Consider the following 9527-nt stretch of genomic DNA (forward strand, 5'->3'; position numbering starts at 1 on the left):
TCATCTGTCCTGGTGACGCTGGCCTCCCTTGGCTGCCCAGGGCCACCTGGCTTGCGTGGACTCTCCAGTTTTCTGAACTGTGTGTGCCTGGCATGCTCACAGATAAGCCAGTCATTTAGAAGTATAGCTCAGGGGTTTGGGTGACGGGAATGAAACACTAAACTAAAAAAACAACACACGTTAAAAAACAAGACAGAGCAAACAACAACAACAACAACAACAACAACAAACCTTTTTCAAGCTCTCAAGACTCTTCCTTGATTTCCACTTCGGGCGTGAAGACATTTCCCCGAAATGTCCCTGTTGTTGATAGCTGCTGTCAGAGTTCATGATGGCATTTGTACTGAGAACTCCTAATTTGATATTTCTCTAGTGAATTTAATGAGTACGAAAAAGTGTCATTTAGACCTAGTTTTCTCTTTGTGCTTTGAAAAATGAAATGCACGTAGTTATCTGTAAATGAGATAATTACCTCCCTACTTTGCTAAAGGCACCTACTAGTGATTTTTTAGCTTGTTTCACTTAATGGAAGCTTTACAAAACGGGGAGCCCAGAGCTGCTAATAGACTTGTTGTAATAGGCTCTGAGAAAGGCAAATAAAAACCGGTTGTTCCAAACCAGTCACAGAAATAGCCTGATGACATGGCTGGGAGCTCAGACATAAATTCGAATCTTGGTTGCATTTAGAGCAAATGTAATAATAGCTGCAACCAATATTTTTAATATTACTGATCTTTCAGCAATAATTACCTAGAACTTGTAATGTCTGCAATTAGAACGCTAGCAATTCAGTGGTACAGACCAGTGGTAAACTGCACGAAATTGGATACTTGCCGTAATTGGTAATTAATCACTTTTCATTACCAGGAAGGGATGTTGTAGTTACTCTGAATAGATACATCATGCTAATTACAGGCAAACACAAACCTACATATTTGAATTTGGGGCTTTTAGGAAAATAAGCAACTCATGCCAGGATTCTAGAGCCGAGAGGAGATGAGTCCGCCCAATTACCATGATGAAGAAGGGGCCGTGTCTATTTTGACAAGAAGCCGTCAACCCCAAAGAGGTCCCCCTTGGCTAAGGGTCCTGGTCACATTTCCATTCGCTTCTGTGGGTAATTTACATTCCCGGCCTTTATGCAGATTTAGGAATGGTTCCAAATATTTACATGTGCGTGTCTGCCTTGGCGAGTTGGCACGATCACAGCGCTTCTGATACCGCCTCTGTCTGTGGAACTGGTGCAGCCACAGCTCCCGCCTGCACCTTTCTCTCAAGCCCGGGTCCCTCCCAGGGTGTGCATCAGGATCACGTCCATGCTGTCGTCTTTACCCCTACCACGGGTGCCTGTTCTGTGAATGCGACCATCATTTTGCCAGACCTGAGGCTTCAGCAATTTTTATTTGACCTTCCACCCCTTGCCCCAAACCTCCCTCATGCGCCCCGGGGCCTGTCACTTCTCCCTTCACAGGTTTTGCTGCCTTTGTGGCCCCCCCCCCCCGCCTTCCTTCTCACTGCACCTGCTCATTACTGGGGCTCCATGTTCTCTGTCAAGGCTGCATCCCAGGAAAATGCAGCCTGTGGGAAGAGGGTTTATAAAAGGACAATATGTCTATGAGAATTCATGTAAAAAAAAAAAAATCATTCCCTGATCTCTGTTAATACTACCCCTTCCTGCCAATAACATAGAACAGGTCTTAAATCAATAGCAAAGGGGGAGCCATGGGGACAAACCAAACTGCTTCACCAAGGATGTGATCATAAAAGTATGCCCAGGGTGGAGTGACAGGGAGAGGGTGGGATTATCCCCACCTGTCTTTGTCATTTTGACACTTGCGTCTGGAAGCCCAGATCCAGGCAGACGGCAAGAACTAAGTTCATCGAGGGCCCCAAAGCTCTGGGTCCTTAGTGTTCTTCTTTACTTTTAATGTTTTTAATGTTTATTTATCTTGAGAGACAGAGTGTGTGTGTGCGAGCAGGGGAAGGGCAGAGAGAGAGGGAGAGAGGAAAATCCTAAGCAGGCTCCGTGCAGCCAGTGCAGAGCGCAAAGCAGGGCTCGAACCCACGAACCGTGAGATCCTGACCTGAGCCAAAACTAAGAGTCGGACGCTTCACCGACTGAGTCACCCCGGCACCTCTTCGTGTGTTTTTCTTTAGACCGCAAAGAAGGAATGAAGTATCGGCTGCTTGCTTTTGTGACTCTTGTCATCCTCGGTATGTCTACTCTCCCCTGGCCAAAGTTGCCTACGACCTACCAACAAGATCATCTCAACATTGGGTCACGATGGAGAAATGGGTCCAACGTAAATACGCTACTTACAGGCAAAATGGGGTGTATGGAAGCCAACAGAAACCACTGGCCCTCCACTCTCACATGGGCCTCGAAGGCTCTTTGCAGCCTCTTACCTATCCTCTCGGCGTAAGAAGATGCCAGAGGCGTCTCTGAGGCAGGACAGCACCAATTCTGTCCTACTTGCCGACCTCCACACACCTGGCCCTGTAGCACTGGCCTTGGGTTGGGTTCAGAGGATTCGTCACCTTTCTCCTGGCAGAAGAAAAACCATTCCTCATGGGCATGTGAACAGAAAGAGGGGCGGCCTGATTTTGAGGTTGCCCGTGATGGACTTAGCCTGCCCTGTAACTTAAGTGATGGGCGCCTCACCTTTCTGTCTTGGTGGCCAGTTACCTTCAGTGACAGGTCCATCAAAGGCACACTAGAGCCAGATTAAAACACAGAACTTTACGCAATTATACATGAAATGTATAGTCATCCTGATAAGGCATCAGGTTCTTATTCTGTTTCCTCCTCAACATGACCCATCATGCAGAGCGTCTTTAGCCAGATTTCATTCTGTTCCCTATTCCATCCTCGCCAGGGCCCCCGAATGGGTTCCTCGCCCAACAGCCCCATTGCAGCCGCAGTCTCTTTCCTCTGCCTTTGTCACGGAGCTGAGTAATGATGTGACAACATGTGATTTGGCGATTGATGTCAAATGTTAGCAGCAACATTCATTTTCCCCTGAAATGGACAAAGAAGAGTATTAGTCATTTAGAAATTTCGTCTAGAAGCTACACCTCACGAGTGATATTCCAAAATTGAATTGGTCTGAAATTTAAAGTGGCTTTTAAGTTCCTCTCCTTTGATTGCTCCTCAGGTCATGCAGAGTTGTAAAAGGCCGAGGGAGCAAGTTAGCAATGGGAACTGCAAATGTCATCTGTTAGCTCCCTGACTCCTCTGCGGAAACCCATTCCTCCAGTGACAGGATGCTCCAGCGACCCAGTGTCACATGGAGAAAAATCTGTGGGCTTTGGAGAGACAGGCAGATCTGAGGCCCAGGCTTGGCTCTATCACTTACCGCTCCCTCCGTGAGCCTCAGTTTCCCCATCTGTAAAACGGGGTTCATAATACTGATTATTATCAGCCTCATTTTGCAGAAATCAGCAAATCGGTTTTAGGGAGGCCAACAAGGGGTCCAAGTTACAGAGCGAATGCAGGGAAAAGCGCAGCCCTCCCTGGGGGCCTTTGATTCCCCAGCTCCTGCTCTGAGCCGGGGAGACCTTGTCCGGCCCTCCAGCCTCCCCAGGAGGGCCTTGGGGCTTTTCACATACACTCCATGCGGTTAGCTATCGTCCCTTCAGCAATATCCAACCGAAGGGCGGCTGTGCGGGACTTGGGCTCAGAGACGGGGCTCCCGCATTGTCCCCAAAGGTCTTTCCAAGAGAAGCCAAAACGGCCCTGGAGGATGAGAGCTTAAAATTCCCTCTCTCTGCAATCAGCCTTTTTCAAGAAAAAGAAGTATGTAGCAGGCTGCGCTAGTTATTTAACATCTGGGAAGGCTCGTGCTCACTCTGAGTCCTCTGTGCACTCTGAAGGTACTGATATCATCGTTAGAAATGGCTTTCACCTACAGCTCTGATTCATGGCCTGGTTATGATTGTGATTCATAGCCTGCTAAGAAGCGGGCACCAGGCAGGTGTGCTACCTAGAAGCTGCGCCTACAAACAAGACCACCGATGAGCCGCCGCGCAGCCAGATATGCTAATGAGATCAATGCAACCTTCTGTTAAAGGGTCCACACCTCATTTGCAAGTGAATGTTAATAAGGAGGAAGAGCTTGGCTCAGGCTGGACCAGAATCAATGGCGTGACCAGTTCTTCCTCGGCTAAGTAACATAATTTGTTCAATTTGTTTTATGTCAGTAAGTGAAGAACCCTCTACTCACGTTGATTCATGGAAGGAGGTTAGACAATGGTACAGTAGAAAGGAAATTAACATTTAACCTGCCTGCCTGGGTTTTCTAACGGATGTCTCAATATGACTGTGGTGGTGTGCGTAAATTCTCCTGATAAACCAGAACGAAACAGCAGCTATTTCAATCCCAGAGAAGACCCGGATGGCAGACACTGCGATTCAAAGCGAGGCCGGTGGACGTTGCATCAGGAATCGAAAGACCCGAATACTCATTTCATCACTTACGCGCCACATGAGTTGAGTCGTCAACCCCCCCAGGCCTCAGTTCTTACATCTGTAAAATGGTGTTAGTCATGCCAAGTGCAAGAGGATGTTGTGAGTTCATAAGCTGTAACACAGCATCCTGTCAGTGAGCTGATCTAACAGTCATTGGTCCACGGCGTGCCAGGTGCCGACGATAGTTGCCAGAGACACAGTGATGAATGGAATCGTCATTGCCCTTGACCTAAGGAGATGACAGCCTGATGAGGATCCTTTAAAATTTTTCATTTTCAGAGAAGTAGGCAGAATATAATAGCGAACTACTCATCACTCAGATTCAAGTATTAACCAGATTTTGTCACGTTTGCTTTGCCTTTCCCCCACATTTTTTGCTGGCTTATTTTAAAACAAGTCACAGACATTATGTTTGTTTTGGGTTGCTGTATTCCTAATTACCATGGATTTAGCTGCTTAAGCAACCCGCATTTGTTGTCTCATGGTTTCTGTGGTTCAGGACCTGGGGCACAGTTTAGCTGGTTCTTCTGCTCAAGTTTCACAGAGCTGCAATCCCGTTGTTGAGCAGGGCAGGGGGGCTCATCTGAGGCTCAGAGGCCGCAGCCAAGCTCCTGTGGTTGTTGGCAGAATTCACTTCCTTGTGGTTGTAGGACTGAGGCCCTCAGCTCCTACAGGCCATCCTCTCCCTAGGCAGCGATTTGCTTCTCCTTTGAGGCCAGCAGGGAAATATGTCTGATGCTTTACCCTCTTCTAAAGGCTCATCTGATTAGGTCAGGCCCACCAAGGATGATTCCCTTTTTTTTTTTTTTTTTTTTAACGTTTATTTATTTTTGGGACAGAGAGAGACAGAGCATGAACGGGCGAGGGGCAGAGAGAGAGGGAGACACAGAATCGGAAACAGGCTCCAGGCTCTGAGCCATCAGCCCAGAGTCCGACGCGGGGCTCGAACTCACGGACCGCGAGATCGTGACCTGGCTGAAGTCGGACGCTTAACTGACTGCACCACCCAGGCGCCCCGGATGATTCCCTTTTGATTAACTTGAAGTCATCTGCTCAGTAACCTGACATGGGCAATGATATCCCATCATATTCACAGGTCTTACCCTCAGTCAGAGGGAGAGGATTATTCAGAGTGGGTACACCAGGGAGTATGAATCTTGGGGCCATCTTAGAATTTTGCCTACCATGGCCATTTTATTCCTTCCATCTTAAATATGCACTTCAACAAATTATGGGCATTGTTCATGTATCACTAATGTTTCATGTTAATATCTTATGGAGATTGTTATGTTAGCTTAGGACAGCTTAGGATGGGTCACAACACGTGACCTCCAAATCTCAGTGGCTTTTACCCACAAAGGTTTCTTTTTCGGTTCATGTTCCACACCCCACATCGATTGACTTTGGCTCTGTGCCCTCAGACCCAGTTTGAAGAAATAGCCCATTTCTTGGGAAAGAGGTGGAGGAACATGCAAAGGCTTTTCAAGCTTCAGCTGGGGAGTTACCAGGTTGCTTCCTCTTATTTCTTGTTTGTTCATCCTGCTCTCAATGGTCTGGGAAGCACAGTCTTTCCACAGGGAGGGTCCTGACAGGAAAGGGTCAGCCTTTAAGGGTGACCCAGGATAGCTAAAGGGTCACACACACACACACACACACACACACACTTTAATTTATTTATTTAATTTTTTTTTTAACGTTTATTTATTTTTGGGACAGAGAGAGACAGAGCATGAACGGGCGAGGGGCAGAGAGAGAGGGAGACACAGAATCGGAAACAGGCTCCAGGCTCTGAGCCATCAGCCCAGAGCCCGACGCGGGGCTCGAACTCACGGACCGCGAGATCGTGACCTGGCTGAAGTCGGAGGCTTAACCGACTGCACCACCCAGGCGCCCCTAATTTATTTATTTAAATTCAAGTTAGTTAACATACGGTGTAGTTAGTAATGTAGGTAGTAACTATGGTGTAGTAGTTGTAGTTTTAGGAGTAGAACCCAGGGGTTCACCACTTATATATGACACCCAGCTCTCATCCCAGCAAGTGCCCTCCTTAATGCCCTTTAGCCCATCTCCCCACCTACCTCCCCTCCAGCAACCCTCAGTTTGCTCTCTGCATTTAAGAGTCTCTTACGGTTTGTCTCCCTCTCTGTTTTTATCTTATTTTCCCCTCCCTTACCCTGTGTTCATCTGTAGTGTTTCTTAAATTACACCTATGAGTGAAACCATGTGATATTTGTCTTTCTCTGACCGATTCATTTCATTTAGCATAATACATTCTAGTTCCACACACGTTGCTGCAAATGACAAGACTTCACTCTTTTTGATTCGCTGCTAGGTATTTATCCAAAGGTTACAAAAATGCGGATTCAAAGGGGCCCACGCACCCCAATGTTTATAACTGCTGTCAACAATAGCCAAATTATGGAAAAAGCCCAAATTTTCGTCAACTGAGAAATGGATAGAGAAGATGTACACATGTATGTATACGTATATGTGCACATATACGTACATACTACTTGGCTTGGTGGACGTTTTCAGGCAAATAATAGAATCACTATTATTCTAGAATACTCTCTTCCACATACCGTTTTTCCACAAACCATTGACTTGTTAGAGAAGTTGATCAGTTGTTCTATAGAATGTTCTACATTCTGATTTTGCCTGCTTCCTTGTGATGTCATTTCACTTGTGCCTTTATGCCCTGTATTTCCTATAAGCTAGAATTAGCTCTAATTAACTTATTTTGGCCAAGAATACTTCATATGTGGTGTTTGGTTCTTCATATTATATTAAAAAGCATGTGATGTTTGGTGAGAACATCTTTTAAAAACTTCATATTTTAAAGTGAGATTCTTACTCTTATGTCCTTATATCCATTTGTCAGACATTTATTATTGATTAGGTCCTGTACCAAGCCTGGGGATATGACAAGATAAATAAGACAAAGTCTCTGTCTCAAGGATCTCATGGTTCAGCTGGAAGGGACAGATTTCAAGTGCAATGAGAAAAATTATGCAAGAAAAAGAAACAAAGGGTATCCAAATAGGAAGAGAAGGAGTAAAAATATCTCTCTTTGAAGATGACATAATCTCGTATATAGAGAATGATAAGGAATCCACAAAATTGTCTTTATGTCCACCAGCAATGAGCAATCCAAAAGTGAAATTAAGAAAATAAGTCCACCTACTTATAGCATCAAAAATTATAAAATTGTTAGGAATAAATTCAACAAAAGAATTGTAAGTTGTGTATACTAAACACTACAAATATCATTGGAAGACATTAAGGACTTAAGTCAATGGAAGGACACCTGTGTTCGTAGGTCACAAGACTTAATGTTAAGATGACAATACCCTCCAAATTGATCTGTAGATTAAACATAATCGAAATAAAAATCCCAGCTGGCTTCTTTTGCAGAAAAACAGGTATTGCCCCAAAAGAAGATATGCAAATGGCCAACAAACACATGGAAAGACGCTCGACCTCACTAATCATTAGAGAAATTCAAACCCGAACCACAATGAGATACCACCTCGCGCCTGCTAGGATGGCCGCTCTAAAAAAAAAAAACAACAAAAAAAAAACAGCAGAAAATAAGAAGTGCTGACAAGGGTTTGGACCAATTGGAACTCGTGTACACCGTTGACAAGAGTGTAAAATGATGCAGCCTCTCTGGAAAACAATTTGACGGTTTCTCAGATGTTGACCGTAGAGATCCAGCAACTCCCCCTTGGGTGCGTACCCAAGAGAATTGAAAGCGTACATCCGCGTAAATGTGTGTTCGTGAATGGTCATAGCAACGTTATGCATAATGGCCAAATAGTGGAAACCACTCACATATCCACCAACTGACGGAGGGACAAACAAAATATGGTATATCCGTACAACGGACTGTTATTTGGTAATAAAAAGCAATGAACATGCTGATACCTGCTACCACTCGGATCAACCTTGCAAACATTACGCTAAATCAAAGAAGTTAGTTACCAAAGGCCACATATTGTATGATTCCATTGATATGAACTGTCTGGAATAGGCAAGTCCCTAGAGGTAGAAAGGAGATCAGTGGTTGCCAGGTGCTGGTGGAAGAAGACGAGGTGGAGAGTGACCCCTAACGGGCCCGGGGTTTCTTTTCAGGGTGAGGAGAATCTTCGGGAATTGGTAATGGTTGTCATACAACTTTGCGAAAATAGGTGGCTGCCAAGTTCCTTCCTCCCAGCTGCTCAATGGCAACTCAGCCCACGTGGGACAGAGAGCAACTCTGCTTGGGGGTCTGGGAAAATGTCAAACGGAGGCAACCCTGGAGGAGACCCACAAAAGATGAGGAGGCGTTCCAGGAGGCGGGCAGCAGATCGGGGCTGCAAGAGCCCCGATCCATAAATGTTTTCACTTAGCACTTGGACTCTGCAGAGTTGCTCCCTCAGGAGCTGCCGGGGACAGGGGTCGCGTGATCAGCCCTAAGGCCCCCGTTCCCTCTTTTTAAAAAAAGGATTTTTTGAAATGTTTATTTATTTTAGAGAGAGAGGCAGAGTGCAAGCAGGGGGAGGAGCAGAGAGAGAGGGAAACACAGAATCTGAAGCAGGCTCCGGGCTCTGAGTTGTCAGCACAGAGCCCGACGCGGGGCTTGAACTCACAGACCGCGAGATCGTGACCTGAGCCGAAGTTGGACACTTAACTGAGCCACTCAGGCGTCCCGTTCCCTCTTGAACCAAAGCAGTTCTGCAGTTGACTGTGAAACGGGCAGGACCTCTAGGTAAGACTCTGTTCACACAAAGAATCCTGTGACGGAAAACTGCCTGGTGTGAGCAGTCCTTAGTGTTGTTACTTGCCTCGTCGGAATATTAATGAATCTACGTTTAATGATGAGGAAGATGATGACATAGGCAATGACCATCACCCACAATTACAGCCACCATTTATGGGGCAATGAATCTACGTCAGGCCCCATTCCAGGCACCTCATCTTCACCATCTCCTTTACAAGAGCCCTAATGTGGTGAGTGGTTTTAGCCTCGTTTTTACAGATGGGGAGGCAGGCTCGCCTAGCTGTCTGGACCCAGTTC

At 45.9% G+C, this 9527-nt stretch overlaps 2 long non-coding RNA genes across 2 annotated transcripts in view; one reads left to right on the forward strand and one right to left on the reverse strand.

Annotated features, from left to right (window-relative positions):
• The window catches only part of LOC123380941, a 56647-nt gene that overhangs the window by 26810 nt on the left and 20310 nt on the right, over positions 1 to 9527 (forward strand). The window lies entirely within an intron of this gene.
• LOC123380942 lies at positions 2774 to 4953 on the reverse strand. The gene is made up of 2 exons (XR_006587399.1): positions 4525 to 4953; positions 2774 to 3019 (listed from the first exon to the last, which is right to left on the reverse strand). It is a non-coding gene; the product is annotated as an uncharacterized LOC123380942 (long non-coding RNA).

Source organism: Felis catus, chromosome D2, assembly GCF_018350175.1.
Source record: "Felis catus isolate Fca126 chromosome D2, F.catus_Fca126_mat1.0, whole genome shotgun sequence".
Taxonomy (NCBI): domain Eukaryota; kingdom Metazoa; phylum Chordata; class Mammalia; order Carnivora; family Felidae; genus Felis; species Felis catus.